Source organism: Schistocerca cancellata, chromosome 5 (assembly GCF_023864275.1).
Source record: "Schistocerca cancellata isolate TAMUIC-IGC-003103 chromosome 5, iqSchCanc2.1, whole genome shotgun sequence".
Lineage (NCBI taxonomy): Eukaryota > Metazoa > Arthropoda > Insecta > Orthoptera > Acrididae > Schistocerca > Schistocerca cancellata.
The window spans coordinates 141,955,720-141,977,793 of NC_064630.1; positions in this window are offsets into that span (position 1 = coordinate 141,955,720).

Consider the following 22,074-nt stretch of genomic DNA (forward strand, 5'->3'; position numbering starts at 1 on the left):
TTTTTCTTGTTTTGATCCATACTACTACCATGAAAGCTTCCATCTTAAAATTTTAGGAACAGTAGTACCGGTATATATATTCTACTGTCAGAGGCATCAGTACGATTTTTGTTTGCAACATTCAGCAAGGTCGTTTCTGTACCAGGCTCCTTTACCTAAAATTGATACATTTCGCCTTCTCCATCATCCCTGAATGTTTGTAACATCATCACGGAATCACTTTGTATGGACCATTAGTAGGGACGAATAGACTGTTCCTTGGAAACTTCAACTAGTTCAAATAATTGTAGTCAGCGGATCGTACAAATTACATGCTTAAAGACGCAGCAGAAACTAGGCAAACAGAATACTTCGGCTGCAGTCACCCTTCATTGTTCTTATAAACAAGTAATTTGTAACTACAAGCTCATTTTCAGGGACAAGGCGATTCTTCCAGAACTCTGTACGCTTATACAGATGAGTGTTAATGATAAAGTGTGAATATTACCAAATCATTCGTTTAGGAAGTCAGAGTACCAAAATACTTACAGCCGTTATTGCATATCAGTGGAGAAACTGGACCTCGGAAAAGATCAATTTGAGTTCCGCAGAGGTGTAGGAACATGTGAAGCTTTACTGACCCTGCGACACAGACCATAAATTGAAAAAAAAACGCAGACCTACATTTGTAGCATTTGTCCAGACTGCAGGAAGGACATGAAAGGGAAGCAGCAGTTGAGAACAGATGGGGAGAGAGTAGTAGGCTGTCCATGTGTGGGGCGGTGGATTAAATAATAGCATCCAAAACTTCTCCATCCTTTAAAATAGCCTGAAAACAAATTTTGCGGTCAGCCACAAAGCGATAGAGATCATACTGACCATAGTTTCCAGTATGCTGGCCGAGCGGTTAAAGGCGCTACAGTCTGGAACCGCACGACCGCTACGGTCGCAGGTTCGAATCCTGCCTCGGGCATGGATGTGTGTGATGTCCTTAGGTTAGTTAGGTTTAAGTAGTTCTAAGTTCTAGGGGACTTATGACCACAGCAGTTGAGTCCCATAGTGCTCAGAGCCATTTGAACCATTTTTTCCAGTCTGCAAATCCACATATTTCTTGTGCTCACTGAAAGAAATGTTTCTACTCTCTATTCACTCAGTACTATGGAACTATGATTATAAGTAAAAGTTTAGTGTTTTAACTGATTCATATATTCAGTAAAAGTTCACACGCACATATTTCTGATAATAACAATAATAATGTCCCTATCATAAACAGCATTATGAGCAGTTCAGACCGACATCTAGGCTAAGTTCCAATTAAATGGTCTCATGCCCTGACTTGTAATCATGGAAGTTAATTGCTCGCTACAAAAGTGGAAAATAATCTCACCACTTGCCACGCGGTTTCCGTTAACATTACTGGCTGCACAAAAATATTCTTAGCGATCCAGGACAGTGTATAGTCCTCGCGAGTTCACTTCCTATTAGCACCGTAAACATGCGTTTAGCAGCAGACTAGCTGTGACGTCATCCGAGACAGCGCGTAAGCAGGCGTTTGACTGATGTGGACCGATTGATAGCTGGGTGTGAAGTGTGTCTATCATTGCCTCTCAGGCCGGCGCAGCGAACGGCAGACCGGAACATCTGCCGTCGTCCGCTCTATGCTAAGGTAGCAGCATCTAAATGGCCGCTTTCTCGGACACACGCCGGCCGCGGTGGCCGTGCGGTTCTGGCGCTGCAGTCCGGATGCGCGGGACTGTTACGGTCGCAGGTTCGAATCCTGCCTCGGGCATGGGTGTGTGTGATGTCCTTAGGTTAGCTAGGTTTTAGTAGGTCTAAGTTCTAGGGGACTTATGACCTAAGATGTTGAGTCCCATAGTGCTCAGAGCCATTTGAACCATTTCTCGGACACATTATTTTATAATACTGTTGCGCATCAATTCACTATCTTCGTATTTTTTAAAAAAATGGAGTAAAGTTGGCTTTAATTACAGAAAAAGTTTTAGCTCGACTACATTTATTCTTTCCCGTCTAGAATTTTTAGAATGGAACCGACAGTAGAACATGATCTCTGAACTACTTCTTTAAGAGCCCTTGTATTGATTGTTATTTACATTAAGGCCTTTAAAGTTCTTATAGCTTTACTATTTAATGGATTTAGTTTTCAGTAAGTAACTTGAAACCTATTTGATGTTTTTAAATCAAACTGAAGCTTCATACGAATTTTGGTTCAAATGGTTCAAATGGCTCTGAGCACTATGGGACTCAACATCTTAGGTCATAAGTCCCCTAGAACTTAGAACTACTTAAACCTAACTAACCTAAGGACATCACACACACCCATGCCCGAGGCAGGATTCGAACCTGCGACCGTAGCAGTCCCGCGGTTCCGGACTGCAGCGCCAGAACCGCTAGACCACCGCGGCCGGCTCATACGAATTTTCATCTTTCTAACATACAGCGCCTTCAGTGCTTCGTAAAAAAGCCGATTTTGACCAAAATATTGCTCCGATCAATCTTAGACTAGTAACAGTTGATTGTGGCGTCCATTTGCACATTCTGAACATATTTTGGCTTTCTAGCTTTATTGTTTAGCGCCACTTGCTTTTTACTTAAAACAATGTATTTAGTGAGACATATTCATCAAATGATCCTGAGAGTTAACAATTTTAGCATTAATATACTGACGCATTTGTTCATAAGTTTGGAAAAGCTACCTTAATTTTTAATTTCATCCTTAGATTATGGCGCAATACTTTGTATGCTACGCAGATGCGCGTTTGTGTTGACGTGCGCTAGTAGCAGTGAACTGGGGTAAGTCCCGGCACACTCGCCCTCTCTGTATCTCCCAAATGATACAGCACTTGTTTCGCCACACATGTTATTCAATGTGTACACGAAGCAATGAAGGAAACCAGTCAAATAAAATTGCAAGTATTAATAAAGTTCGGGAGAAGAAACACTCTAAGGTTTGTCGATGACGTCATTCTGTTACAGGTGGCAAAAGACTTCGAAGATCAGTTGGGTGGAATGGACAGTGTATAAAAGAGAGACAATGACATTAACGTCAACAAAAGTAAAAGAAGATCAATTAACTGTAGCTGAATTAAATCAGTTGCTGCTCAGCGGAATAGGGAATCAGATACTAAAAGTTGTAGAAGAGTCTTGCTATTTTGACAGCAAAATAACAGAAAATGGCAGAAGTAAACACGATATAAAATGCAGATTTGCAATATCAAGAAGATATTTTCTGAAAAAGAGAAATCTCTTAACACAGAATATATATTTAAGTCTTAGGAAAATTTTTCTGGAGATATTTTCTGGTGTGCAGCCTTTTAAGAGAAAGGACAGGCTGGTAGGGCAGAGCCTGGCGAATTTGAAAATGCTGGGAAGTTTACATGAAGGAGTTAAATTTATTAAGGACGTCCTAGGCTTCATTACAATAAGCAAGTGCGTATGTATGTATGTTGCAATAGTAATATAAAGAGAAAGACACATGAAAAGGAAGACGTAGAGAGTTGCAGCAATAAGTTCTTGTAATTGAAGATCACACTAACTACGTCGTGATAGTGTAATGTTATGGACTTCAATTGGGCTTCGGCTCGCCATGTCTGATAATTCACTACTGGCCATTAAAATTGCTACACCACGAAGACGACGTGCTACAGACGCGAAATCTAACCGACAAGTAAAAGATGTTGTGATATGCAAATGATTAGCTTTTCAGAGCATTCACACAAGGTTGGCGCCGGTGGCGACACCTACAACGTGAAGACGTGAGGAAAGTTACCAACCGATTTCTTATACACAAACAGCAGTTGACCGGCGTTGTCTGGTGGAACGTTGCTGTGATGCCTCGTGTAAGGAGGAGAAATGCGTACCATAACGTTTCTGACTTTTATCAAAGTCGGATTGTAGGCTATCACGATTGCGGTTTATCGTATCGCGACATTGCTGCTCGCGTTGGTCGAGATCCAATGACTGTTAGCAGAATTTGGAATCGATGGGTTCAGGAGGGTAATACGGAACGCCGTGCTGGATCCCAACGGACTCGTATCACTACAGGCGAGATGACAGGCATCTTATGTGCATCGCTGTAACGGATCGTGCAGCCACGTCTAGATCCCTAAGTCAACAGATGGGGACGTTTACAAGACAACAACCATCAGCACGAACAGTTCGACGACGTTTGCAGCAACATGGACTATCAACTCGGAGACCATGGCTGCGGTTACCCTTGACGCTGCATCACAGACAGGAGCGCCTGCGATGGTGAACTCAACGACGAACCTGGGTTCACGAATGGCAAAACGTCATTTTTTGGGTTGAATCCAGGTTCTGTTTACAGCATCATGATGGTAGCATCCGTGTTTGGCGACATCGCGGTGAACGCATATAGGAAGCATGTTTTCGTCACCGCCATACTGGCGTATCACCCGACGTGCTGGTGTGGGGTGCCATTGGTTACACGTCTCGGTCACCTCTTGTTCGTATTGACGGCACTTTGAACAGTGGACGTTACATTTCAGATGTGTTCCGACCCGTTGCTCTACCCTTCATTCGATCCCTGCGAGACCCTACATTTCAGCAGGATAATGCACGACCGCATGTTGCAGGTCCTGTACGGGCCTTTCTGGATACGGAAAATGTTCGACTGCTGCCCTGGCCAGCACATTCTCCAGATCTCTCACCAACTGAAAAACTCTGGTCAACGGTGGCCGAGCAACTGGCTCGTCACAATATGCCAGTCACTACTCTTGATGAACTGTGGTATCGTGTTGAAGCTGCATGGGCAGCTGTACTTGCACACGCCATCTAAGCTCAATGCACAGGCGTATCAAGGCCGTTATTACGGCCACAGGTGGTTGTTCTGGGTACTGATTTCTCAGGATCTATGCATCCAAATTGCGTGAAAATGTAATCACATGTCAGTTTTAGTATAATATATTTGTCCAATGAATACCCGTTCATCATCTGCATTTCTTCTTGGTGTAGCAGTTTTAATGGTCATTAGTGTACAATCATTTGTTCACTAGGTATGTGACGGTAAGGAAATAATCGGATGTCCTAACAGCCATAATAACAAACTAAGTCGATGCACTTACTTTACAAATAATCAACTGTCGGAACATATTATATGGTGCAAACATTCCGGGATAACCAACTGTCTGCGGTCCAGTTCGCTTCTGCACGGATAAAAAACACAATTCTATCTATTCACTGATAACGCCTGAGCCATCTGAACAAGAATAAATATTTTTATGCTATCAGTTAAACCAAGGGAACTGTTTTAATAATTATTAGTATGCTAACTGGAACTAAAGTTACTGAATGCGCCATAGCCAGTACAGTGGTAAAGGGCGGAGCACAAAAGACTCAAGTTACAAACGAGCACTTCCCCTTGCTGATTTGGCGTCTTGGATGTGTGTGAAGTGTTACTTCATTCTGCATATATGTTCAGTCATTTATGCAACCAGAGCACGTCGCTCTTAGTACATTTTACAACATTAACAGCTTTAAGGGGCCATGGGGAATAGCAATTTTGGCACTAAATTTTCTTCACCCAAATCCATGTGACCTGGGAGAGAAGCTGAAGGATGCCCAATTGGAATACTTGTACGGGTATTCACACTGTTGTAAATTGCCTTACAATAGGAAAAACATATAAAAAACGTTTGTCGGAATTTGTGAATGAGAGCTGTTTTTAGTATGTATAGATAAAAATAGTTTCCATCTCAAAATATCAATGTCTAGCGTGTGTGCATGGATGTTACAGCCTATAGTCGATGACTTGCTCAAAATGTATAGCACTGTATCTTTGAAATCTGGTTGTTATTCATGACACTGTTTCATTCGCAGCACGCTGCCTTCTGCCTTACCAAGTAGTATAGTGACTTAACGTATTATTAGTTATTTCTTTGTAGTTTGTGTGGAAAGAGAGTACGTAATATATGAGGAAAAAAGATACTAGGACAACATTTCTCCCCTGGTGCACTCTTTGTAATATCGCTGAAGCCGCAGAAGACATCGGAATTCAGCGTCGTAATGATGACGCCCCCTAGAATCGCTCTCTTGTGCTAAGTCAGAAATGGTTCGCGATTATGTTTCGACTTAGTACAGAATCCATGATAAATTGCCGCAAAACTTCAAGTGCCTCGCAAACAAGTACATCTGCTTATCATGAATCTGAGAAGCACGGCTGATCTTGGGAAGTGGTCTCTGGATATTTTTTGCGGTTGCTGTGAATCAGTAGACACCAACTTGGTGGGGAATCAGCTACATACACTGAAGCGATGCGGCAGCGCGGAAACTTCGAAAAATCCACGACGCTCAGAAGGCCTTGGTTCTGCAGTATCAAGAGTGTCTACCTCGCTTGCGCAGAGAAGCGATAGCGATAAGGTGAGCTGCAATGATATACGTGGGCCTCACTGTTATCCCACAAAAAGTGCATGGCAAAGCTAGATTTCCAGTGGGAACAGGACACTAACAAGACAATACACACTGATGAGTGCTGCAGCACACAATAAACGAGACTATTCATAAGACTAAGGAACTATTTATCGAGGCGTATTAATGCCCGACTGTTTTCGAACTTGAAATGAGTGACAAGTTTCGTCAAAAACGATCATCTCATTAGCAGTGAATGAGGTGCTTCCTACTGCCTCCTGTTCGAGGACTTACCAAAGAAATGACTCTGATTTTAGAGTATTAAAGCAGCCTCACTTTTGATTTTTTTGGCAGTGCCCAATGGGTAGGGATCGAAATGTGGCAATGTGATGAACACGAGTGTCCACATTATAGCATAGAAACACTGTTGATCTGTAATATTTGTAGATAAGAGTACTCAATTATTGCAGAAGCAAACGCAGTTGCTATTGGACCAACGAAATAAAAGTTATAGCTAGCTTAATTAAGAAGGGCGAATCAGAATTCAGCTTCAAATCGGGCGTGGGGGGAGCCGGCGTAAATGGCGTGGTGACAGTGATGATGATGATAGTGATGATGATGATGTTTGGTCTGCGGGGCGCTCAACTGCACGGTCATCAGAGCCCGTACAAAGTCCCAATTTCTTCACGCTCCAATTTTTTTTCCCACAGTCCAATCTAGCCACTATAACGAATGGAGATGATAATGAAATGATGAGAATAACACAAACACCCAGTTTCTAGGCAGAGAAAATCCCCAACCCGGCCTGGAATCGAAACCGGAGCCCCGTGATGCATGGTGACAGTGTTGAATGCTTTCGGAGTGACCGAAACGGGTGTCGGCGCGGTGTCACAGGAGGAGGAACACAGCCACGTGGAGGCGCACAAAACTAATGTGTTGTATATACAGGCGGACCCCACCCCACATTGGGAAAGGTGAACTGGTCCTACCGGCGCCCTCCAGTGACGAGAAAATAGGGAGTAGCATCAAAAATAACATAAAATCAAAATCACGTAATTCGAGAGTTAGAGACTCAATAAGGTAGAGGTAAACATGACCAGTTTCAGTCTTTGAAAAAACGGTGGCTGAGGTCACAGCGACGCACAGATGGCGAGGGAGGCAGGAATGCCTTTGTTAGGACTTGGAGTTCTGGTGGCTAATGGAACGGATGGGCGTCTGTGTCGCTAGACCAAATCTCGTAAATAAACTTGGCATTTTGCTCAAACAGAGCCACAGTGTGTGCAATAGACTCCGCATAAGGAGTGTAATTTGATAATGGTGGATTAAAAGTTTGCTTTGGACTGACGATGACAGGTAGAACGCAGTTCACTTAGCAAAGTTTATTTTGCACAACAACACCGATGCCGGCGGGCATTGTAAGTCAGCTACTGCTCTTGCTCCTTCTACTACTTCTCATTTGTTGTCAAACAACGATCGAGGAGAACTTGTTGGTTACGATCGTTACTAATTTGAATTGTGGGACAATCGGTGGAGCATGACTAGATAGTTTCGCGTAGCTCCTTCGGAAAAGACCACAGCATTGTGTAGGGAAGACCGGCGTGGTAGAAAGAGCATTATGTTCACGAGAGTGCAATTGGGTTTAGCTTTATTGTGACAAGACTTATTGTAGCTTTGAAGGACTGTCAGTCACACAGTACGGGAGTTGTATTGTTTATAAAAGTTTGTAAAAATGTTTTATAGAGGCCAACGCGCCTCGGGAATATATTGATTTGTACCAGAAATTTGTTACTTTCATGAATAGTGGCAAAACTACGTTTCTTCTCACTAGCCTTATGATTTAATAGAGAAACAGAATTCACAGTGTGGCGAAAAACGCATGAGTGTTTGCACTTCAGGTAGAGCTAGCTAGGTTACAGATCGAGAAAGAGCAGAGGCTAACTATGCTGTTAATGTGCAGGTATACCATAGCTAGGGCGCACCAAGCACTCCTGTAATGCTGTCGGTTACTGCACCGGTCAGCCAAGCTCGTCAAGTGTGTTCTTATGTAGGAATTGCCAGTCATTGCTTCTCCTGTAGCGTCGCCGTTGTTAGTTCGTATGTTGTTTTTAGCCAACCAGGAGGAGTAGGGTGTCCTCCATCCGAGAGCAGGCTGTGATGAGATGTTACATGATTGATTTTTGGGCTGTAAAATACTACAACGAACTTTGGATGCGTAATAATAAACTCTAAGACAAAAAAGAAATAATGTACTGCAAACGAATTATCGGAATGGGACGGAAATTTCTGGATGTGACGTAATGTACGGAACAACCAAAGATTACACAATTTCAGAAGAATTGGATGATCGATTCAGGAGAAAGAGATTCAGAAATTGAGCAGGTCAATAGGGCCTTGGTTCACCTCTGGTCATTTTGCAGGAACTTATTTGTCTTGGCACCGAACTGATGTCCTCTGGAGGGATAACATGCTGAATTCTGTCCAGTTAGCGCATTAGATCGTCTAAATGCCGAGGTGTTTGGAGGGTCCTGCCCATAAGCTCCACACGTCCGCGGCTGGGGAGAGATCTGGCGACATTTCTGACCAAGGCAGGGTTTGGCAAGCACGAAGAAAAGTTGTAGAAACTCCGGCCGTTTGCGGACGGCCATTTTTCTATCTTGCTGAAATGTAAACTCAGGATGGATTACCATGAAGGCGACAAAATAGGGCATCGAACATCTTCGACGTACTTCTGTGATGGTCGGGCTATCACTCCTGGTTGTCGGATCATATGTTGGGCGACAGTCAGATTGGTATCCCATTGGTGCTTGGGGCGTCTCAAGACAGGTCTTTGCTGGTAATAATGGTTCAATTCGAAGCGGAACTTGCCACTCAAGACAAACCTACCTCTGTCAATTGTACTCCATGCATGTACCTGTAGGCTAGGGGTAGCGTCTTTCATTAGCAATCAAAAAGTCTTTGCTCCTGCGTTCGAAACTCACCACTACTTCAATTTTGATTAATTATCAGTATTGGCGGCCGAAGACTTCTGGCATAAGAAGTCACCCTCATTCTGCGAAAGGTCTTGTCAAACAGGGTGGAGGAGCGGACAGAGGTTCAAGGCACTCTCCTGTCGTTGGGGTGGGAACTTCCCCCTAAAGGCGGATGACGAACAGCATGACGATGCAAAAGGCAATGGAAACCACTATGTTAAAGACATATAATGTGTATTCACAGGGCATGTGGCCTGTAATTGAAAAAGTGTCATGATGATCTCTTCATTGGTAGAAGATTCCAGGATACTTCCTCATTCGGGCGCCTGGGAATGGACTGCCAATGGGGAGGTGACCATGACAAAAAGACTAAATAACCAACGAGAGAATAACGTTCTACAACTCGGCGCGTAAAATGTCAGAAGTATGAGCATGATAAGAAAGCTAGAAAATCTGAAAAAGGAAATGCTAAGACTGAATATGTAAACAGTGTGGGTCAGTAAAGTGAAATGGAAAGAAGGCAGGTATTACTGGTCAGATGAGTATAAGTTAACATCAACAGCATCAGAAAGTGGTGTAAAGGGAGGATTCCTTATGAATAGGAAGATAGGGCAAAGACTAAGTTACTGTGAACAATTCAGTGATAAGGTTGTTCTCATCATAATCGACAGAAAACCAACACCAATAGCGACAGCGATAGTTCAGGTGTACAGGACAACGTCGCAAACGGAAAACGAGGATATAATGAAATCATATGAGGTTATTGAAAGGTTAATTGAGTGGTAAAGGGAGATGAAAAAATATAATTGTCATGGGGGAGAGGATTGCAGTTGAGGTGGAAGAATTAGAAGAAAAGGTTACAGGAGAATATGGGTTTGGGACAAGGAATAAGAGAGAAGAAAGACTGAGTTCTGTAATAAATTTCAACTATTAATAGCGAATACTCCGTTCAAGAAGAAGGAGGTATACTTAATGTACATGGAAAAGGCCCAGGAGATACGGGAAGACTTCACTTAGGTTACATAATGCTCCGGCAGAGATTCCGAAATTAGATACTGGGTTTTAAGGCATACCCAGGAGCAGATACAGACCCAGATTACAATTTAGTACTGACGAAGAGTATGCTGAAGTTTACGATACTAATCAGGAAGAATCAATGGGCAAAGAAAGGGGATACTGGAGTACTAAGAAATGAAGAGATACGCTTGAAGTTCACCAAGGCTATAGGTACTGCTATATGCAATAGCTCATTCGCCAGTTCATGTGAAAACAAATGGACGTCTGTAAGAAGTTGGAAAGAAAAACATAGGTTCAAGAAGGTAACTGCGAAGAAACCACGAGTAACAGAAGAAATACTTCAGTTGATCGATGAAAGAAGAAGTACAAAAACGTTCAGGAAAAATCAGGAATACAGAAATACAAGTTACTTAGAAATGAAATAAAAAAGAAGTGCAAGGAAGCTAAGACGAAATGGCTGCATGAAAAATGTGAAGAAATCTAAAATGAAATGATTGTCGGAAGGACTGTCTCAGCATACAGTGAAGTCGTTAATAACGTTCGGTGAAATTAAAGGGAAGGGTGTTACCATTAAGAGGGCAACGGGAATTCCACTATTAAATGCAGAGGAAGGGCGGGTAGGTGGAAAGAGTAAACTGATGGCCTCTATGAGGGGGAAGATGTGCCTGATGTGATACAAGCAGAAACAGGAGTCGACTTAGATGATATAGGCGATCACGTGTTGGAATCAGAATTTAAGAGAGTTTTGGAGGACTTAAGACCAAGTAAGGCAGAAGGGATGGGTAATGTTGCGTCAGAATTTCTAAAATCATTGGGACAAAAAGACTATTCACTTTGGTGTGTAGAGTGTATGAGTCTGGCGACATATCATCTGACTTTCGGAAAAGCATCATCCACACAATTCCGAATACTGCAAGAGCTGACAAGTGCGAAAATAATCACACAGTCAGTTTAACAGCTCATGCATCCAACTTTCTGACAAGAATAATACACGGAATCATGGAAAAGAAAATTGAGGATGTGTTACATGACGATCAGTTTGGCTTTAAGAAATGTAAAGGCATCAGAGAGGCAATTCTGACGTTGCGGTTGATAATGGAAGCAAGACTAAAAGAAAAAGCAAGTCACGTGCGTAGGATTTGTCGACTTGGAAAAAGTATAAAATGGTGCAAGATGTTCCAAACTCTGAGAAAAATAGGGGTAGGCTGTAGGGAGAGAGGGGTAATACACAATATGTGTAAGAGCCAAGAGGGAATAATAAGAATGGACGACCAATAACGAAATGCTCGCATTAAAAGTCTTGTAAGACAGGGCTGTAGTCTTTTGTCCCTACTGTTCAGTCTGCACATCCAAGAATCAATGTTGGAAATAAAAGAAAGTTTCAGGAGTAGAATTAAAATTCAAAGTGAAAGGAGAATAATGATACGATTCGCTGATGACATTGCTAGCCCGAGTGAAAGTGAAGAAGAATTACATGCTGCTGAGTGTAATGAGCAGTATAATGAGCATAGAATATGGATTAAGAGTAAAATCGAAGAGAGACGAAAGTAATGAGAAGTAGTAGAAACGAGAACAGCGAGAAAACATCAGGACTGACGTTTACGAAGTAAATGAAGTTATGGAATTCTTCTACCAAGGCAGCAAAATAACCAATGATGGATGGAGCAAGGAGGACATCAAAATAGACTAGCACTGGCAAAAAGGGCATTCCTAGCCAAGAGACATCACGGTCCACAAAGCTCTCCAGGCCGGATACATTTGGAACTCCAGATCCACCTCGTACTATAGCAACAGTTAACCATCCGTTGCCATGTGTGAAGGAATCGTTGATGTCAATGCTGAAGTTGAGTCGGCATCCACAGAAGACTGCTGGTCCATCCAGTAGAGAGTGTGCTGCGACAGACTTTATAGTATTCTTTTTCTTGTCGGCAGCAGAAGTTGTCATTTCAACGTCTTCAATTGTTTTATATATTGTCTGTCTTGCACGTCGACGATATCTTCTGTGATAAGGCATCTTGTCTGTCTTGCACGTCGACGATATCTTCTGGATCTATGAAACATAGATCGTAATTTGAGGAAGAAATTTCTGATAATGTACGTCTGGAGCGCAAATGTAGGCACAAAGACGGTAGCTCCGAAGACTCCATGGGTAACAAAAGAAATACTTCAATTGATCGACAACAGAAGAGGGTGCAAAAATGTTCAGTTAAACTCAGGAATACTAAAATACTTGTCACTTAAGAATGAAATGAGCAAGAAATGCAGGGAAGCTAAGGCGAAATGGTCTCATGAAAAACGTGACGAAATCTGAAAAATAATGATTGTCCGAAGGATCGACTCAGCATATGGACAAATCAAAACAACTTTTACCGAAATGAGAAGCAAGAGAGGTAACATTAAGAGCGCAATGGGAATACCATTGTTAAATGCAGAGGACATACCATACTGGCTGAAAGCGTACACTGAAGGCCTCTATGAGGAGAAAACTTGTCTGGTGACATGACGGAAGAAGTAACAGGAGTCGGCAGGAAAGAAACAGGAAATCCAGTATTAGAAATGGAATTTAAAAGAGCTTTGGACGGCTTAAGATAAAATAATGCAAAAGAGGTAGATAACATTCCATCGGAATTACAAAAATTATTGGTGGAAGTGGCAACAAATCGACTATTCCCGATGGTGTGTAGAATGTATAAGACTGACGGCATACAATCAAACTTTCGGAAAAAAACATTATCTACACAATTCCGAAGCTTGCATGGGCTGACAAGTGCAAGAATTACTGCGCAATCAGCTTAACAGTTTATGCACCAAAGTTACTGACAAGAATAAAATACAGGAGAATAGAAAAGAATATTTAGGAGCTATTACACGACGATCAGTTTGGCTTCAAGAAATTAAGGGAGCCATAGCGGCTGTTGTCACACTGCGGTTGATAGTGGAAGCAAGGAGGAAGAAAAATCTGGAAAAAGCGTTCGACATTCTTAAATGGTGCTAGATGTTCGACATTCAGAGAAAAATAGGGATAAGCTTTAGAGGAAGGCGGGTAGTGTACAATATGAATAACGCGAAGAGGGAACATGAAAACTGGAAAACAAAGAATGAAGTGCTTTGGTTAAAAAGGGTGCCAGTTCTTGCAATTTAATATATATCTCATCACCCAGCTATGGACTTCCTGGGTACTGGAACACTCTTCCGAGTTCTTCCCCGTTACCCTCCTCGATATTGTATATGGACCTTACACCCACATTTTTTGTAGTATCTTGGATATTCCTTCCAGTGATGATATAGTGCATGATATTGTGTTCACTCAATGTCTTTCCACTTTAAACCGTCCAGTCTATCAAACGGCGCACCACTGCCATATTTACTATAGTGATGTCTATGTCTTACGATAGCCGTACAATAGGTACAACCACAACGGAGGGGTATCTGTTGAGAGGCCAGACAAACGTGTGGTTCCTGAAGAGGGGCAGCAGCCTTTTCAGTAGTTGCAAGGGCAACAGTCTGCATGATTGACTGATCTGGCCTTGTAACAATAACCAAAACGGCCTTGCTGTGCTGGTACTGCGAACGTCTGAAAGCAAGGGGAAACTACGGCCGTAATTTTTCCCGAGGGCATGCAGCTTTACTGTATGATTAAATGATGATGGCGTCCTCTTGGGTAAAATATTCCGGAGGTAAAATAGTCCCCCATTCGGATCTCCGTGCGGGGACTACTCAAGAGGATGTCGTTATCAGGAGAAAGAAAACTGGCGTTCTACGGATCGGAGCGTGGAATGTCAGATCCCTTAATCGGGCAGGTAGGTTAGAAAATTTAAAAAGGGAAATGGATAGGTTAAAGTTAGATATAGTGGGAATCAGTGAAGTTCGGTGGCAGGAGGAACAAGACTTTTGGTCAGGTGACTACAGGGTTATAAACACAAAGTCAAATAGGGGTAATGCAGGAGTAGGTTTAATAATGAATAGGAAAATAGGAGTGCGGGTAAGCTACTACAGACAGCATAGTGAACGCATTGTGGCCAAGATAGATACGAAGCCCACACCTACTACAGTAGTACAAGTTTATATGCCAACTAGCTCTGCAGATGACGAAGAAATTGAAGAAATGTATGATGAAATAAAAGAAATTATTCAGATAGTGAAGGGAGACGAAAATTTAATAATCATGGGTGACTGGAATTCGAGTGTAGGAAAAGGGAGAGAAGGAAACGTAGTAGGTGAATATGGATTGGGGCTAAGAAATGAAAGAGGGAGCCACCTGGTAGAATTTTGCACAGAGCACAACTTAATCATAGCTAACACTTGGTTTAAGAATCATGATAGAAGGTTGTATACATGGAAGAACCCTGGAGATACTAAAAGGTATCAGATAGATTATATATGGATAAGACAGAGATTTAGGAACCAGGTTTTAAATTGTAAGACATTTCCATGGGCAGATGTGGACTCTGACCACAATCTATTGGTTATGACCTGTAGATTAAAACTGAAGAAACTGCAAAAAGGTGGGAATTTAAGGAGATGGGACCTGGATAAACTGAAAGAACCAGAGGTTGTACAGAGTTTCAGGGAGAGCATAAGGGAACAATTGACAGGAATGGGGGAAAGAAATACAGTAGAAGAAGAATGGGTAGCTTTGAGGGATGAAGTAGTGAAGGCAGCACAGGATCAAGTAGGTAAAAGACGAGGGCTAGTAGAAATCCTTGGGTAACAGAAGAAATATTGAATTTAATTGATGAAAGGAGAAAATATAAAAATGCAGTAAGTGAAGCAGGCAAAAAGGAATACAAACGTCTCAAAAATGAGATCGACAGGAAGTGCAAAATGGCTAAGCAGGGATGGCTAGAGGACAAATGTAAGGATGTAGAGGCTTATCTCACTAGGGGTAAGATAGATACTGCCTACAGGAAAATTAAAGAGACCTTTGGAGATACGAGAACCACTTGTATGAACATCAAGAGCTCAGATGGAAACCCAGTTCTAAGCAAAGAAGGGAAAGCAGAAAGGTGGAAGGAGTATATAGAAGGTCTATACAAGGGCGATGAACTTGAGGACAATATTATGGAAATGGAAGAGGATGTAGATGAAGACGAAATGGGAGATACGAAACTGCGTGAAGAGTTTGACAGAGCACTGAAAGACCTGAGTCGAAACAAGGCCCCCGGAGTAGACAACATTCCATTGGAACTACTGACGGCCTTGGGAGAGCCAGTCCTGACAAAACTTTACCATCTGGTGAGCAAGATGTATGAAACAGGCGAAATACCCTCAGACTTCAAGAAGAATATAATAATTCCAATCCCAAAGAAAGCAGGTGTTGACAGATGTGAAAATTACCGAACAATCAGTTTAATAAGCCACAGATGCAAAATACTAACACGAATTCTTTACAGACGAATGGAAAAACTGGTAGAAGCCGACCTCGGGGAAGATCAGTTTGGATTCCGTAGAAACGTTGGAACACGTGAGGCAATACTGACCTTACGACTTATCTTAGAAGAAAGATTAAGGAAAGGCAAACCTACGTTTCTAGCATTTGTAGACTTACAGAAAGCTTTTGACAATGTTGACTGGAATACTCTCTTTCAAATTCTAAAAGGTGGCAGTGGTAAAATACAGGGAGCGAAAGGCTATTTAGAATTTGTACAGAAACCAGATGGCAGTTATAAGAGTCGAGGGACATGAAAGGGAAGCAGTGGTTAAGAAGGGAGTAAGACAGGGTTGTAGCCTCTCCCCGATGTTATTCAATCTGTATATTGAGCAAACAGTAAAGGAAACAAAAGAAAAATTCGGAGTAGGTATTAAAATCCATGGAGAAGAAATAAAAACGTTGAGGTTCGCCGATGACATTGTAATTCTGTCAGAGACAGCAAAGGACTTGGAAGAGCAGTTGAATGGAATGGATGGTGTCTTGAAGGGAGGATATAAGATGAACATCAACAAAAGCAAAACGAGAATAATGGAATGTAGTTGAATTAAGTCGGGTGATGTTGAGGGTATTAGATTAGGAAATGAGACACTTAAAGTAGTAAAGGAGTTTTGCTATTTGGGGAGCAAAATAACTGATGATGGTCGAAGTAGAGAGGATATAAAATGTAGACTGGCAATGGCAAGGAAAGCGTTTCTGAAGAAGAGAAATTTGTTAACATCGAGTATAGATTTAATTGTCAGGAAGTCATTTCTGAAAGTATTTGTATGGAGTGTAGCCATGTATGGAAGTGAATCATGGACGGTAAATAGTTTGGACAAGAAGAGAATAGAAGCTTTTGAAATGTGGTGCTACAGAAGAATGCTGAAGATTAGATGGGTAGATCACATAACTAATGAGGAAGTACTGAATAGGATTGGGGAGAAGAGAAGTTTGTGGCACAACTTGACCAGAAGAAGGGATCGTTTGGTAGGACATGTTCTGAGGCATCAAGGGATCACCAATTTAGTATTGGAGTGCAGCGTGGAGGGTAAAAATCGCAGGGGGAGACCAAGAGATGAATACACTAAGCAGAGTCAGAAGGATGTAGGTTGCAGTAGGTACTGGGAGATGAAGAAGCTTGCACAGGATAGAGTAGCATGGAGAGCTGCATCAAACCAGTCTCAGGACTGAAGACCATAACAACAACAATGTCTTACGTTGCTCCAACTCTTCCTTCATACTTTAATGGATTGGGAAGTTAGGTAGTGCAACCATCCAGATTTGACACGACTCACGCGAAAGCGCACGAGCTAGGTTTCACATGGAAACTTTCGGCTAGCTATTTCTTTCAGTTTGGTAATTATGTTTCAACTGTGAACGCATTTTATAAGTATCCTACAAAAACTGTGAATGATGTTGGACTTTAGTTATTTTCATCATTTGCATGCACGTGGGCGCCATAATAATATGTACTGTAAGCATCGTTTGGTGTATATATTTGTACGACATCTGTTTCTCAATAAGAACAGCGTATGACTGATTTTACTATCTAGCGAATGAACAACGAAGAACGTGCAGACTGAGGTCAGCTGACAGACCTAGCCGGACACAGTGTGCTCAACTACCGATACAGAACATAGAACTGGATGGAGAGAGCTGTTGTGAGGGAGCTGGCTTTGAGATAGCAGTTAAGAAGAAGACAATTAGTGACATATATTACAATGTGACTGGAATGATTTCATCTTCTTACTAAAACTCTTCTTCAGTAGATTTATTACAGTGAGCCTTTATCGGAGGTCTTCCTCCATCAATTTTCCTTCCATTTTCTATTAGTTTCTTTAATTCTTTTGTTTAGGCTATATATTCTTAAGTCCTTACTTATATCCACATTTCCATGGTAGGAAATTCAGCGGCCAGATAGAGAATCATGGGAAGAATTTTAAGAAAAAGCAACTCATTCACGAAATAAATGGTTTACAAGGCGCTTGTTCCACCGATTATTTTGTTCGTCAATCTGGGACCATTACCAGCTAAGACTGATAGAAGCGATGGGGAAGTACCAACAAGGTATAGTTCAGACGACGTGAGAGAGTAACAGAGGTGGTCAACAAATTCCAGTGGCCAACGTTGCAAAAGACGTATTGTGCATCATAGAGAGGTTTACTACTGAAATTTCGAGAGGAATCGGTCAAAATATTACTTCTTTCCATTTAAATCTCGCTAAATGGCCACCACTAGAAAATTCGAGATATTACAACCCGTACAGAGACTTATCGATAGTAATTCTTTCCACGCGCCATTCGCAAATGCAACATGGAAGGGTGAATCAGTCAGTGGTTCCAGAACATCCCTCCGTCACATACCATCGGGCGGCTAATACAGCTAATACAGATGTGGAATGTGTGTTAATTTTTTATCCACATGCTAATGGGTCCCTGCCTGTCAGACGAAGCACATACAGCGAGCGCGAATACTGCCAGCTAAATAAAAGGTTCTAACTACTGAAGGCACTAACTACTGATAGCCACAGTTAGCAAATGAAAGATTTTTATAGAGAACAGACAATGTTTTTACCTTAATAGTGTTCAAAAGGCATTATATATATATATATATATATATATATATATATATATATATATATATATATATATATATATATATTTCAGTTCATGACATCCAGTCTTACAAATTTCATTTTTCTGACGGACACACCTCCAGACCGTCCGCTCTCAAAATTCTGCCATCTCTCTCCCCACATCCACCACTGCTGGCGGCTCCCATCCAACTGCACAAAGCTACGCGATGTTCATATCCAACTGCTCAACACTACAATAGCAAATATTCCAAAAATGCCAACCAGCCACAGATTGCACACAGCACAGTCAGTGATTTTCATACAGAGCGCTACCTGCCGTTACCAACATAAAAACCTAAACAGCCTACTTACAACAGGAAATGCTGTACCTCACACTAACCTAGGCAGTTACGGGCTGTGACTGCTAATGTTCAGAGAGTTCCATCTCCAGTCTTACCAGCGATGAGCCAGTATCCTATTCAGGTACACGATAAGCGTACAGCCTTGGAAACGGGGTGGATTACTAGAATACCACATGGGCAAGTAGTAGGAACACTGCACAGCTTTCGTAACATTAAAGATGATTTAGAACTCTTGCACATACAGACAAAAGGCCAGGTCCTTAACATTTTGTAAGAGTTAGAAATCATGAAGTGCAGCATCCAGACGGTAGCCTCAGTGAACAAACCGAACTTAAGCAACTGTTTGAGATGTCTATAGCTGTTTCGACTACAGCAGACGTATTTCGTCATCTTCGCGTAAGTTGCATCTATAACATCTCGTTCCCTGATCTTGGAGGTTGCGTGTTAGGTCAACTGAGTGGCGTCACATAACGTTTCCCAAACTAGGTTCAAGTTTTATTTTAATGAGTTGTAAGTAATATATTGTTCCTCCGCTTAGTACTTAATGTTTAACTCTTCAGTTGTCTACATATTTAGCATTTTTTGAAGTGTGCCACTCACACTGGCTTCTCCGTTACTGGAAATTTTTTGTGCCACGGTTATGTAGGTTACCCCATGGGTAGCGCTGCACTGTCTGCATCCATAGCCTCCTTCCGAACAGACCTCGGAAGGTCGTACGGTACCGACAGACCGCCGCGTCATTCTCAGACGATAGAAGTCAATAGATTCGGATACAGAAGCGTGTATGGCCGGCACACCTCCCTCCTCGCCGTTGTCCAATGACCAGTGCCGCTACTTCTCAGTCAAGCAGCTCCTCAAGTGACCCCAATAGGGCCGAATGCATTCGGCTTGCGAACAGCACTCAGCAAACCTGTACGGGCACCCATCCAAGTGCTAGCCAAGTCCGACAGCGCTTAACTTCGGTGATCTGACTGGAACCGGTGTTACCGCTGCGGCAAAGTCGTTGGCATCCTTAGCCTTTCATTCTTAATATGACGTACTCCGCATACTGCCATATCTTCCACTTTTATGTTCAATTTATGGTATGTCAGTTTGGTCCCTTTATATTTTGCACTTTGTTTTCACTAATTATATATATATATATATATATATATATATATATATATATATATATATATATATATATATATATATATATACTTGGGAAGGGAGTGAGACAGGGTTGTAGCCTCTCCCCGATGTTATTGGTTGGTTGGTTGGTTGTTTGGGGAAGGAGACCAGACAGCGTGGTCATCGGTCTCATCGGATTAGGGAAGGATGGGGAAGGAAGTCGGCCGTGCCCTTTCAGAGGAACCATCCCGGCATTTGCCTGGAGTGATTTAGGAAAATCACGGAAAACCTAAATCAGGATGGCCGGACGCGGGATTGAACCGTCGTCCTCCCGAATGCGAGTCCAGTGTCTAACCACTGCTCCACCTCGCTCGGTCGATGTTATTCAATCTGTATATTGAGCAAGCAGTAAAGGAAACAAAAGAAAAATTCGGAGTAGGTATTAAAATCCTGGGAGAAGAAATAAAAACTTTGAGGTTCGCCGATGACATTGTAACTCTGTCAGAGACAGCAAAGGACTTGGAAGAGCAGTTGAATGGAATGGACAGTGTCTTGAAAGGAGGATATAAGATGAACATCAACAAAAGTAAAACAAGGATAATGGAAAGTTGTCGAATTAAGTCGGGTGATGCTGAGGGAATTAGATTAGGAAATGAGACACTTAAAGTAGTAAAAGAGTTTTGCTATTTGGGGAGCAAAATAACTGATGATGGTCGAAGTAGAGGATATAAAATGTAGACTGGCAATGGCAAGGAAAGCGTTTCTAAAGAAGAGAAATTTGTTAACATCGAGTATAGATTTAAGTGTCAGGAAGTCGTTTCTGAAAGTATTTGTATGGAGTGTAGCCATGTATGGAAGTGAAACATGGTCAATAAATAGTTTGGACAAGAAGAGAATAGAAGCTTTCGAAATGTGGTGCTACAGAAGAATGTTGAAGATTACGTGGGTAGATCACGTAACTAATGAGGAGGTATTGAATAGGATTGGGGAGAAGAGAAGTTTGTGGCACAACTTGACTAGAAGAAGGGATCGGTTGGTAGGACATGCCCTGAGGCATCAAGGGATCACAAATTTAGCATTGGAGGGCAGCGTGGAGGTTAAAAATCGTAGAGGGAGACCAAGAGATGAATACACTAAGCAGATTCAGAAGGATGTAGGTTGCAGTAGGTACTGGGAAATGAAAGAGCTTGCACATGATAGATTAGCTTGGCGAGCTGCATCAAACCAGTCTCAGGACTGAAGACCACAACAACAACAACTATAGTTTTATTTATGTTATGTCTCGGAAATTTTCTTATAACTTTCATTAATTTCTTTTGACAATTCCATTTTACATTATATGCCTTGCTTTTATTGTTTGCTTAGTACTAGATCTATCTTAGCTAATGCCATGCATGAGATGGTTCATGTCGTATTAGTAACGGTTGACGTTTGGGAGGAAACATGGGAACTGTGTGGGGGGGGGGGGGGGAGGGCCGACTATCGCTGCATTTTTAGCTGCGCTTTCTTCGGTGGTCTCACCCGCCCTCGGTATTAGTTCCGGTGGCGCCCACTCTCTGATGTAAATGTGTACACAGGAGTCGCAGAGTGGCATTGTGTTTCTCGCGCAGTTTTGTTGACCGGTCTTGCTGGTCTTCCGTTATATGCGGCGTGCTGGGCACTTACATGGTAAGCTACTTCTGAGGGTCAAAAATAGGCTTTCTACAGATTTTACGCCTTCATTTTAATTTTTTAAAGCCGTGCCACATGTCTAGTGGTTCGCAGTCGGTTCGTAGGTTACATAATGCTGGCAATGTGTGCTTGTTTGCGCCTACGCTCATCTTTTATCAGATGTTCAAATGTGTGTGAAATCTTATGGGACTTAACTGCCAAGGTCATCATCCCTAAGCTTACACACTACTTAACCTAAATTATCCTAAGGACAAACACACACACACCCTTGCCCGAGGGAGGACTCGAACCTCCACCGGGATCATCTTTTATCGGTTGGGCCCCGTTTATCCGGCGTGGTACCTACTCAGAGAGCCTTTTCATACTGCATGAGATCTAGCATGCTGTTTATTAAATTGATTGGATTTTTACATGACTAGTGCGATTTTCTCGTACGCAGACAAGGTATAACCCCATGTTCATATTTGGTAAGCCCTTTTAATCTTGATTAATTTTATGGAGAATCTCTCTTAACTTTCTTTTTCCTTTTATTCAAATAAGAGATTTGTCAAGTATATAATAAGAAATGAACCTTTTATTAATACTGAATGAGTTTGT